This window comes from Bos indicus, chromosome 2 (genome assembly GCF_029378745.1).
Source record: "Bos indicus isolate NIAB-ARS_2022 breed Sahiwal x Tharparkar chromosome 2, NIAB-ARS_B.indTharparkar_mat_pri_1.0, whole genome shotgun sequence".
In the NCBI taxonomy this organism is placed as follows: domain Eukaryota; kingdom Metazoa; phylum Chordata; class Mammalia; order Artiodactyla; family Bovidae; genus Bos; species Bos indicus.
The window spans coordinates 28,544,760-28,557,227 of NC_091761.1; the positions used below are offsets into that span (position 1 = coordinate 28,544,760).

A 12,468-nucleotide genomic window follows, 5' to 3' on the forward strand; every position below is an offset into this window, starting at 1 on the left:
TCATCTACGGATCTGCACACATGTGTGCTCAGTCGTGTCCGACTCTTTGCCACTTCATAGACTGTAGCTCAGCCAGGCTCCTCTGTCCATGGAATCTTCCAGGCAAGAATACTCGAGTGGGTTGCCATTTCCTCCTCCAGGGAATCCTCCTGACCTAGGGGTGGAACCCAGATCTCTTGTGTCACCTGAATTGGTAGGCAGATTCTTTCCCAGCTGAGCCACTGGGGAAGCCAGCTGCCCTGTTCCTTGGGGAAGCTATGGATCTGAGCACTATCTAAAATTCTTAAGGGCCTGAAATTCAACGATAGTCATTTTTAGACCATTTGATTAAGATAAGCCTTCATTTAGCTAGTTATCTTTCCTATTTATCTACTTATATGTGTATATAATTACATTACAAATGCTAACTAAATAAATAATACAAAACTCTGAAGGCGATCAGAAAATCCCCAAATTTGCCATCCCCAAATACTTTTTCATATGATTATTTTGAGCTCAAGGAGACTGAGATTCAGGAAGGGCTCCCTGACCTCCCCCTTTATATCAATAAGTAGGGCACACATTTCCCATGAGAAAGATGCCCTCTCTCTACAGGAAGAGGAGAAGATTCTTTTCACTGGGGACAGAGAGCTGACCCTAAGATGAATCTGTACAGATAAACCTACTAAAATAATCCTTATTTTCCATTAGTTTCCCTCATATATTTCCTGGTTGCTTTTCCACAATTTACTCCCCTTTTCCTTCACTTTGTCACATCTCCATAACTTATCATTCTTTATTAAAATGGTATATAAGTTCTCAAGCCTACCTGCTTATTTATTTCTTACATATGAAGGATTCTGTGTACATAAAATAATATTAACATTAAGTAAAATCTGTACGTTTTTGTCTGTTTGTCTCTCTTTTGTCAGTTTAATTCCCAGGCCCAGTCATAGAACATAAGAGGACAGAGGAAAAAGCTTTTTCTCCCCAGACCTCTCAGCTTACCAAAAATATGACTCTACATGACTCTAACATTTTCTCTTGAAAACTCTGATTCAGATTTAAAATGGAAGCAACTAGAAATTTTACTTAAAATTAATTAAAAATTCATTCTGATCATTTGAGGTCTAATGTGGCCCTTTAAATGTCTGATTTGATGATTTGTTTTCTATCACATATTTGCCATCATGTCAACAGGGTAAAGATGAGAAACAGAAGTGAACATGTACCTTAACAAATATTTAAGCATCACATCTTATACTTTTTCTTATCACTTAATAACAAATGAATGGTTTAATTGTAGAAGTCAGTAAATTCAGGATGAGTGTTATACATACAACCACTTTGGAAAGGGATAGGTTATAGAATCACTGGCAGATTAAGCACATATACATAATAGTAAAATTCAGACCTTAATTTAAAAGATGAAGAATTCAACCTCAGATATAAGAATTTCAACTCTCTAAGGTAATCAAGGCATCTTATAACTCTAAAGACAAATTAATTTAAATCTCAACAAATATTAAGCTATGCTATAGACCAGACGGATATACATTATGAAAAAAGCTTTAAATGCCTCCCATGGGGAAAAATAACTTCCTGGATCCCTATTAATGAAGCAACTTCTCCTATGAGTTATCCATTTATATTTGTTTAATTTTATTAATTTACAAGCCATGGTCGTTAATTTCTTTTTTTGTCTCAGGTACCAGGTAATCATAATATTAAAAATTTATATATTTTGCTACACCTTATTTAATTTACATGGGCAGTTAGACATATCAGCATGTTGGAATGCCTTCTTTTCATAATTTTGTCTATGGGAACACTGTTGCATAAATCGTCTGCACTAGAAGTAGCCATGGGTGAAATGGCTTTTCTTATTAAATGTCACAAGATTTAATGTCACAGTATAATTGGGATGGAAGGATAACTGCACTAAGCTCAACATGTCTTTTTCTGCTAACACATTATTAACCCACAGGAGTGTTAAAATATGTTTAATAAAGGCTCCATTCACATGGAAATGGTTGGCACTTGCTAAAAGTTACACTATTTCACTGCTCAGCCCTAAGAATTTCTAACGGAATTCATAGCAAGTTTGATTTTTCAAGTGAAATTATATTAGAAGTCCACACTAAAAAATTCAACATTTTGTTCCTAAATTATAGTTTTAAATATAAAAATATTTATTTTGTGCTTGAAGCACTAGAGCATTCTAGTATTAATTGGCAGTTTCAAAGTTCATGCTTAAGAAGAACGCTGGTAGAACAAGTAACAAAGTAACAAAGCCAATAACAGTAACAAACAGTAACAAACTTTCTGATAGAAAGTCTTCTGGGTCTGTTATTGGCTTTGTTACTTGTTCGCTTGTCTGGACACACATACAAAAGTCCTGGGCACACAGCTAAGCTTACATGTACTAACCTCACTCTCAGTAAGATAGGGTCATATGACTGAGTTTGGACAAACGACTCATACAAACATGACCCATAACAACCTGCTCCACAAATCTGTATGTACTCTCTCCATTCGCTCTGCTTGAAACAGGAGAGGCCTCCAAACCCTGATGCTTGCTGAATATCCACAATGGACTATTAGTGAGCAAAAACAGGAAAATTATACCACCAAATTTCTGAGGATGTAAATGAAATGGCAACCCACTCCATTACTCCTGCCTGGAAAATCCTATGGACAGAGGAGCCTGGTGGGCTACAGTCCTTGATTGAGGTCACAGAAGAGTCGGACATGAATTAGCGACTAAACACCAAGAAGTGACTACATTTAATGCAGTTAGATCATTCTGATTTTCTCTTCTTTTTTCCTTCCTTCTTTCATTTTTTTTTCCCTTCTATCATTCTACACAGGGTAGAATCTACCAACTGAAGAGAGAAGGAAGAAAACATCTAATAATGTTTTGTTATCATTGATACAGCCAATGACTTTGAGGAAGCTAGTTAATTTTGTTGGGCTTCTTATTCCCAATCATTAGCCTGAGGATACACACTCAAGCATTTCATAAAATCATAATCCACAGTGCCTTTTGCAAGAAAATTCCTCTGTCTCCATGTGTTCATGCAGAACCTGTTCCCTCAATGCTAGAGATTATAAGAGAACCTTTATTGTCTTTAAAGGTGCTAGTGCTAACCCACTCCAGTACTCTTGCCTGGAAAATCCCATGGATGGAGGAGCCTGGTGGGCTGCTGTCTATGGGGTCGCACAGAGTCGGACACGACTGAAGTGACTTAGCAGCAGCAGCAGCAGTGCTAACAGTCTACATCCTTATTTCAAAATCTAAGCCAGGAATTTACAATACTGTTCCTGGTGAAATTTACCTGTAAAGAAGTCTCACCACCCCACTGTAATTTCAGCACATTCACATCTGTCTTACTTTAAATAGAGTGCACAAGTTCTCATCACTGAGCCTACTTTTTCCCAGTCTTTTCTTCTCAAGGCTAAACTACATCACACCAGTCTTTTAATCTTTCCTCACAAATGAGTTTCAAAACTTTAAACAGTTTCAACTTTTCTCTGTCTCTTTTTCATAAGCCATAGTCGCATAATTGATCTATTTGGTGGAAAAGGAAACTGAAGCAGAAAAGAAATCCAACCAACCAACTGTTTACATAGACAAAACTACTTTTGATTGAAGGCTCCATTTTTCACACAGTTTTTATGGCCTTAAAAAGGATTCTGAAATATATAAAGGAAACTTGTAATGAGTGTGTTTAAGAGAATAATTTGTACAGGTTTAAAGTGTTAGATATCTATGCATATTTTACAGTACAGTTAGTTTGGATTTAAATTAGTTATAATAGTAGATTTTTTCAATTCAACTAGGCACATGCCCCGCAGGTTTCTATCATTAAGTACACTTGATCAGACCACAACTGCACTTGATTGAAAAACTTAGAGGCATGAGATTTGCCCTAATTTCTCTTTGTAATTTTCTGCGTGGTGAGAACTCAACACACTCATTTATTTGGAAGAATCCCTGGTGACTCAGATGGTAAAGAATCTGCTTGCAATGCAGAAGGCCTGAGTTCAATCCCTGGGTCAGGAAGATCCCCTAGAGGAGGAAACGGCCACTCACTCCAGTATTCTTGCCTGGAGAATTAAATGGACAGAGGAGCCTGGTGGGCTAGTCCATGACGTTGCAAAGAGACAGATACAACTGAGTCACAACACTTTCACTTTCAGAAGAAGCAAAGTGAATTAGTATAGAAGATCGTATCTTGGAAATTTCTAGACAATTTAGTCTTATAGGCTTAAAAAAACAGTAAAACTTCATAATCTTAAAGGGAGTGGGGAAGGGGACTCAACCAGCAATTCAGGATCCACTAATAGAGCCATACAACTGACTTAACAAATACACAAGCAGTTGTCACTCCTGTCCTCTTTCTCTATGGCTTACTGGGGCTGTGGAGACAAAGGCACTCGCATCCAGATCCCACTTCACTCATTTATTAACTCTATAATTGAATATCTCTGATCTCCAAATTTCCTAAATGACAAACTGAGGATAATGATGTTTAACCGGCTCTATGGTTCTGAGGTTTATATAATGTACAGTGGACAAAGCACTTACCAGAGTACTTGGCACATAGTAGGTAGTTGGAGTGAAATAAAGATGGTAGCACATTCTTTGCCACACCTCCCATCCAACAGTGGAGTCTACTTCTCCCCACCTGGAATCTGGGCCTCTCCTGAGACTTGCCCAGGTGAGAAGAATGCAGCAGCAATGCTGTGGTATAATCTCCAAGGCTGGGCCTTAAGAGATATGCAGCTTTCACGCACATGCTGGAAATTCAACTTCTTTGAGCCCAACCACTGAGCCACGCAAGCCAAGCCACATACAAAAGCCATGAGGGGGAAACGCAAAGAACTTGGTTTGACAGCCACATCTCCAGCACCAACCATGTAAGTGAGCCATTTGGATACTCCAGGTCACTCAAACTTCCAGAGAACTGCAGCCCTAATCAACCCTAAACACTAAAGGAGAATCACCCACTCACATATGCTTAGTCAATACGAGAGATAACAGTTTTGTTTTCCCAAGTCACAAAGTTTTAAATGGAGCCTTTAAGTTTGGGGTAGTTTCTTACACAGTAATAGCCAAAACAGGAGCAAAAATTGGAGCAATTATTATTTTTCTCCAATGATGACTGAAAATAGCATACACTGGAGCTTCTGTGCTCTACTTAGAGACCTTAGGGTCAATGTATCGTATACCGCAGCTCACTACCAAAATATTGGGGAAGTCATAAATAGGGGACTTGACCAAAAAAAAAGAAGAAAAAAAAAGAAAAGAAAGTTCTTTAAGAGAACTAGTGCTTTCTTTCCATTGCAATCTTGTTCTTGTTGTTTAGTCACTCAGTCATGTACGACTCTTTGTGACCCCATGGACTGCAGCACACCAGGCTTCCCTGTCCTTCACCATCTCCCGGAGCTTGCTCAAACTCATGTCCATTGAGTGAGCGATGTCATCCAGCCATCTTGTCCTCTGTCATCCCCTTCTCCTCCTGCCTTCAGTCTTTCCCAGCAATAGGGTCTTTTCTAATGAGTTGGCTCTTTGCATCAGGTGGCCAAAGTATTGGAACTTCTGCATCAGCCCTTTCAATGAGTATTCAGGGTTGACTTCCTTTAGGATTGACTGGTTTGATCTTGCAGTCCAAGGAACTCTCAAGAGTCTTCTCCAATACCACCGTTCAAAGCATCAATTCTTCAGCACTCAGTCTTCTTTACAGTCCAATTCCCACATCCATACATGACTACTGGAAAAATGATAGCTTTAACTAGACGGATCTTTGTCAGCAAAGTAATGTCTCTGATTTTTAATACACTGTCTAGGTTTGTCATAGCTTTTCTTCCAAGGAGCAAGCGTCTTTTAATTTCATGGCTGCAGTCACCATCTGCAGCAATTCTGGAGCCCAAGAAAATAAAGTCTGTCACTGTTTCCATTGTTTACCCATCTATTTGCCATGAAGTGATGGGACCAGAGGCCATGATCTTTTTTGAATGTTTCTTGAATGTTGAGTTTTAAGCCAGCTTTTTCACTCTCCTCTTTCACTGTCATCAAGATGCTCTTTAGCTCTTTTCTTTCTGCCATAAGGGTGGTGTCATCTGCATATCTGAGATTATTGATATTTCTCTCTGCAGTCTTCATTTCAATTTGTGCTTCATCCAGCCTGAAATTTTGCATGATTAACTCTGCATATAAATTAAATAAGCAGGGTGACAATATACAGCCTTGACGTACTCCTTTCCCAACTTGGAACCAGTCTGTTGTTCCATGTCTGGTTCTAACTGTTGCTTCTTGACCCGCATACAGATTTTTCAGGAGGCAGGTAAGGTGGTCTGGTAATCCCATCTCTTGAAGAATTTTTCACAGTTTGTTGCATCCACACAGTCAAAGGCTTTAGTGTAATCAGTGAAGCAGAAATAGATGTTTTTTCTGGAATTCCCTTGCTTTTTATATGAGCCAACAGATGCTGGTAATTTGATCTCTGAATGCTCTGCCTTTTCTAAATCCAATTCTAGATTGCAATCTTTACTGTACTGCATATCTGTTCATTATATCACATACCTGTGAGTTCTTATATGACTATAAATTGTAGGACCAAGGAATGTTTGCCCCAAAATCAGGTCTCATGGTCTCTGTAAAGGGTACAGTTCTTAGACTCACTTGTTCTTCTTTGCTTACAGCCTTTGCAGATTTATACTCTCCTTTTGCCTCCCTGCGCCTTGTCCCATTTATTTTGGTGGCCATCATAGACCTAGCACCAAACTTATTTATCTGCCCTCATTTTCTTGGTAGGCTTCCTATGTCTTCCTTATGGTATTTTTTAAAACTTCTCCCCATGCTGTCTCTCTCTCCCACCCATCCTTGACCTTGATTAGCTGTATCCCTAGAATCTATTAAATCTAATGAACATCACTTTTAGATTTTCAGTCTTGGCCCCACTGGGAATCATTGTTGCCATGCCCACTGTGGTAACAGATACGATATTATCTTAATTGCAGGTATATAAATGCAAAGTACCTTTTTTCCTTAGGGCACAAATGAAAGAAAATTATAGTAATTTACAAAAGAAAATGGTTATGTGTTTCTAGGTAAATTTCCTAATAGAGGTGACAATATAAAAATATATAACTGTATATTCAGTAACCAATCACACTCTTTGTTTTTGATATAAAGCCAAGCTCCTGAATCCTTTGAAAGTTCCTACTTCCAGAGGAGCAAATTCTTGTCAGCCCTGGTGGAGTTTGTAATCAAATATAATAACATGGGAACTGCTAAGCAATTAATTACCACGGCATGCTTGGCATCAGTACATTCAAGTTGTTCTGCTTTGGGGAGCTACCATTTCTTCACCAAAGAGGCCATACACAACCAATTTAGGAACAGAGCAGCTGCTGTGTATTTGTAATGTGAAGAAAATGATTACTGTATATTATATGATTTCAGATTTTTTGCATGAACAATATTCTCAATTTAGGAAATTTCCTCTTAAACATAGTAATTATTTTAATTATTTCTTCTCTGGCAATTTTTCTATTGAAATTTTCTCACTGTGTTTTTAATTGAGATAACTCAATTAAGCCATAGAAATGTTAAATCATTCAAAATTGTAGCAGTTTTTGTTCTACATGAGTTTGAAAAAAATTCTTTTCTTAAGTCTTCAGTTTGAAGAAATGTTTTTCATATTTATTCCTCAGCTGTTTCTCAGCTGTCTGGATCTACATGATGACACGGTGCAGTCTTTGCATTTCACCAGAGCACATTCTCAGTGAAGACAATTTAAACTGCAAAGAAAGGGGATTCAACCTGAGAAAACTAAGGAGGTAAGAATCACCTTTAGAGGCAACTGGATGCAAATATAGATGTCAAGAAGGAGGCAAAGAAAGCAGTCCTAATAATTCATTAGTATCATGGGTAGACATATTTTGATAACTCGCTTGTGAGGATCAGAGGTATGAAGAAAGTGGCTGCCCAATGAAGTTCCTTTTATTTTTACATTAGTGCAGTTCAATTTATAAAGAATTTGCATACCTTTTATCGCATTCAGTTCCTACAACAACCCTGTGCTCATCGAGGCCAGTAATAATAAGGTTTTCCCTTTTCTACCTGTAAGAAAATTGAGATTCCAAAGTGATTTCTGACTTTCCTAATATTATTACTTTCACTAAGAGGAAACCTAATCCATGACTATTAAGACAGAGCTAGTAGTTATCTGGGTCTTCCATCTCTTGAGGGCTGATCCTTCTGCTAAATTCTTCTGTGGCTTAAATTTTGAGACATATAAAGTTGTGAGTGTAGGTAAGTAAAGTTCAGAAATCACATGAAAGATTACATCTTTCCAATGCTAAAGAAGAACTAGAATTGGTTATCTTAATAGGTTGATTATGTAAATATTTCTTTATTAAAGTCTTGATGACACATGCCCTGAAAACTACAGCTTATATGTAATCCCTATTTACTGTCAAGTGGAAAGTTGAGGAAGCTTTCCAAAGAGGAGATCTAGCAATAGTACCATTTTATATGACTGTGCTAATTATTGGTATAATAATAATTACTATAATTAATATAATATTACTATAACAATGTAAAGTATTATACTAATTATAATATAATTAATAACATTAATAATGTGGTGACTTTCCTCCCATGGATGTGAAGCGTAGCCAAACAAGAATAATTCTTGCTAAAGGAATATTATATCTGAGATGCTGCTTACCTTATCTGCCTACTTTGTGACAACCATTATTTGGGACCAACCCAACCAAAGAGTCATCCCTGAAAATATATTGATTTAAAAAAAAAAATTGTAAAGGCAACTATGGCAACTATGGGCTGAGAATTACAGTGAAGAGTCAAAAATAATTGAGTCTATAACTAACTATAGGTAACATATATATGGTTAAAGTAATATTCTCCATAAAATTTATGGACATCTTTAAAAAATACCCAGTAGAAATATTTCTCAACAGATTAGTATCAGTATGATACTTTTATCCTTGATCATTGATCATTTCTGCTTGTTGTGACCCTAAACTGATATATATAGTTGAAAGTCATTTCCTAATAGCAAGGCCTATCCCATAAATTGCAGATTATCCAGCAATTCTTTAAGTTTGCAGTAGTTTACCATAAACTACATATTATTTTATAGTTCTTTGATTTTAAATTTGCACTTGTTTGAAAAGAAAGTCTTGGCCATATTTCTAAAGTGACTTTCTTTCCTTCAGTATGCTTTAGAAGTTGCTAATGATGTGCTGTTGATTACTCTGAAATTCTCCATTTGGGTACTATGGTCCTCTGTCTCTCTCTTCTCTTTGCTGGGCACTCATTTATGCAAGCTGCAGCCTCTATAAACTACTGTGTCTCCAGTCGACCTGCCATCTTATGCTTGGCTGCTTCATGGCCCTATGGGAATGGGAAGGATTTTCATAGTTCCTGGCTATTTTCAAGAAAGAGGAGTAACTGTCAGATTAGTCTCTGATAAAAATTAGTCTGCCTCATTCCAGATAATCTATGCCAGTGTTTTTAAAATTGTGCTTGGAGACCTATGGGTCCTGAAACCTGTGAAGAATATGAATTCATGCTTGAAATTTTATATATAAGTGATAACTGGGTTTTGATATGAGACATGTTTCTAATTCTGTATCATGATAAAAAAATTTTGAAACTACTCTTCAATATTGTTTAATGTATAATATATTAAGTTTAATGTATAATATATATAATATGTTAATGTATAATATATTAAATATTGGCAGATATTTGAGATTTTACTCATTTTTCATGCTGTTTACTGTGGGTATCTATGTTGAAGTGAATAGTTGAAACAACTTTATAAGAGCTGCAATAAAATTATTTTATTTGGTATTGTTGGTCAAAGACTTCTCAATATGGACAGCCTGTTATGTGAGAAGAACCCAGGCTTCTGGGCTGGATGGATGGCTTTTGGCTTCTAATATATTTCTATCACTTGCTTAACTGAAGGCCTTGGGTAAGTCACTTAATTTCTTTGAGTCTCAAGTTTCCTCAAATGTAATACTGTACATTTTCTCAAATGTAATACCGGAATAATAATATTTATCTCACATAGTTCATTTAAGAATTCCAGAAATGCACATAGAGCAATCAGCACAGTACCTGTACACAAAATGTAGTCAAAAAATCAAAACCTGTAGTTCTAAGCCTGGAAGCTATTTCAGTAATACTGGTTTATGAGAAGTATAAAACTGAGTAATGGAAATATTGGGGAATATTACATCAGTATCATGTTACAGTCAATGTGACTAACAGAACAGATTTTTAAAACACCTGAATTCAAATTGTCCTATATAGAATTGAGATAAAGCGTTAACTAATCTCTATAACTTAAGCATTAACCATAAAGGATCTAGTTTTCCTCCACAGAGGTCAAAACAACATAATCTGACAGTAAGATAATCTAGTTAGATAAGAAAATAAATGTTACTTTAAGTTACTAAATTCTTCCAATATATCTATCTATCTTGGAGAAGGAAATGGCAACCCAATCCAGTATTCTTGCCCCGAGAATCCCATGGACAGAGGAGCCTGGCGGGCTATAGTCCACGGAGTTGCAAGAGTTGGACATGACTTAGCCACTAAACCACCACCACCATCTATCTATCTAAACTCAATAGAAATGGAAATATAATTTCATGTAGAAATTTGTACATGAGTGTTCATAGCAGTGTTACTTATAAAAGGCAAAAGTTGGAAATAACACCTTTTGAATGGATGAACAATTGATTAGATAAACAAAATGTGGTATGGCCATAAAATAGAACATTGTCTAAAAAAAGGAATAAAACACTGATACACGCTTATATGAATCCCCTTGAAAAAGTTATGCTAAGCAAAATAAGTAACTCACAAAAGACCATGTATTATATGATTCCATTGATATGAAATGCCCCAAATAGGCAAATCTCCAGAGATAAAAAGTAGAGTAGTGGTGGTTTAGGTATGGGAAAATTGGAGAAAGAGGGTATAATAATGAAAAAGTATAGGTGTATTTTTCAGGTGATGAAAAGGATTGAAAATTGTGGTGATTATTGTACCACTCTGCAACTATTATAAACCATTGAACTGTACACCTTAAAATGGTGAATTATCTGATTTGTGAATTATATCTCAATAAAGTTGCCACAAAAATAGGGGTTAAACATTGGGAAAGGCTACAAAAGCTATGAAACCATAATACTTTACAGCACTGGTCGCTCTCAGTATCACAGTGGCCTTGGACTCATAAAAAAGGGGTGATTGATTCTGAGATGTTGCCACATCGTGACTGTTTCTCAGGGTTTTGCAATACTTCATCCTACTTTGGTTTTGCAGATCATTTCACTCTGATCATACTTGTAGAATTTTTCTTAAGAATTCTTATTATCCTCATCTGGCTCTCTCCAAACAGAAAAGAAATAAATAATGCATCAAGTAACACAAAACTAGATTGGTACCTTACAACATCAGATGCTTACAAGGACATACATCATGGAGACACATTTCTGCTATATACAGATACAAGTGAGATAAATGCTCCATTTTTGCCTATTGCTGTCTTTTCCATATCTATAATTAATGATCAAAAACCAAGTATTTAATATCCTGAATACAACTAACTTTTCCACAGGAGTAACCTGTCAGAAATGGAAAAAAAAACAAAACAAAAAACACGTGTGCAGTTATAGTGCATGAGAATTACTATCAATTTTGTGTAGCAATAATAATTTTAACAGTGAAGCAGGGTACATTGTGATAAAGAATATGATCTGACTTTGTTTAAGTTTTATGTAAAATGAAATGTTCTAATACAAACTGAAATATAGTTTGGTGTCATGTAACAAAAATATTTAATTTGGGGATATTCTTATGCCATGTGGGAAAAAACACCCACAAAAATCACAGCTTTATCCAACACATCCATCAGGAAAAACTGCCCATCTTTGGTCACCTATGCAATATGAAGACTAATATATAACAAAACTTGTAATGGACTCTTAAATTTGTTGTACAGATGAAGATTTTGATAATATCATTGAAAACCAAAAGCAGAAATGTGATCTGCCTGTTTTTGATTTTGTTTTTTTCATAAAGTGGCATCTCATTATTTTTTACTTCTTTGATTATTCTATTTCTACTTATGGATGACTTATACTCTAGACCCTAAAAGTCACACAAATCATAATGAAAAAGCATGAAGTCTGTTCATCAAAAAATATTATTATAGTAATTTGCCTCCAATTAAAAAAAAGAAATAAAAAATTATTATAGTAATTTCTCAATCAGAAAGAATTGAGTATTTTTCAGCTAAGAACCAGTATCCAAAGCAAATGCAGAGGCAACTTCGGTTAAATTGAGACCTGGGAGCTGAGGAACCCTAATTCCACTTGCTGTTTGGCTCACTTTGAGCAATTCTCTGAGCCTCATTCTTCTCATTTGTTAAAAAA

The 12,468-nt window shown here is 36.0% G+C and overlaps 1 protein-coding gene across 3 annotated transcripts in view; it reads right to left on the reverse strand.

Annotated features, from left to right (window-relative positions):
- Positions 1-12,468, reverse strand: part of B3GALT1 (beta-1,3-galactosyltransferase 1) — a 619,500-nt gene that overhangs the window by 266,445 nt on the left and 340,587 nt on the right. The window lies entirely within an intron of this gene.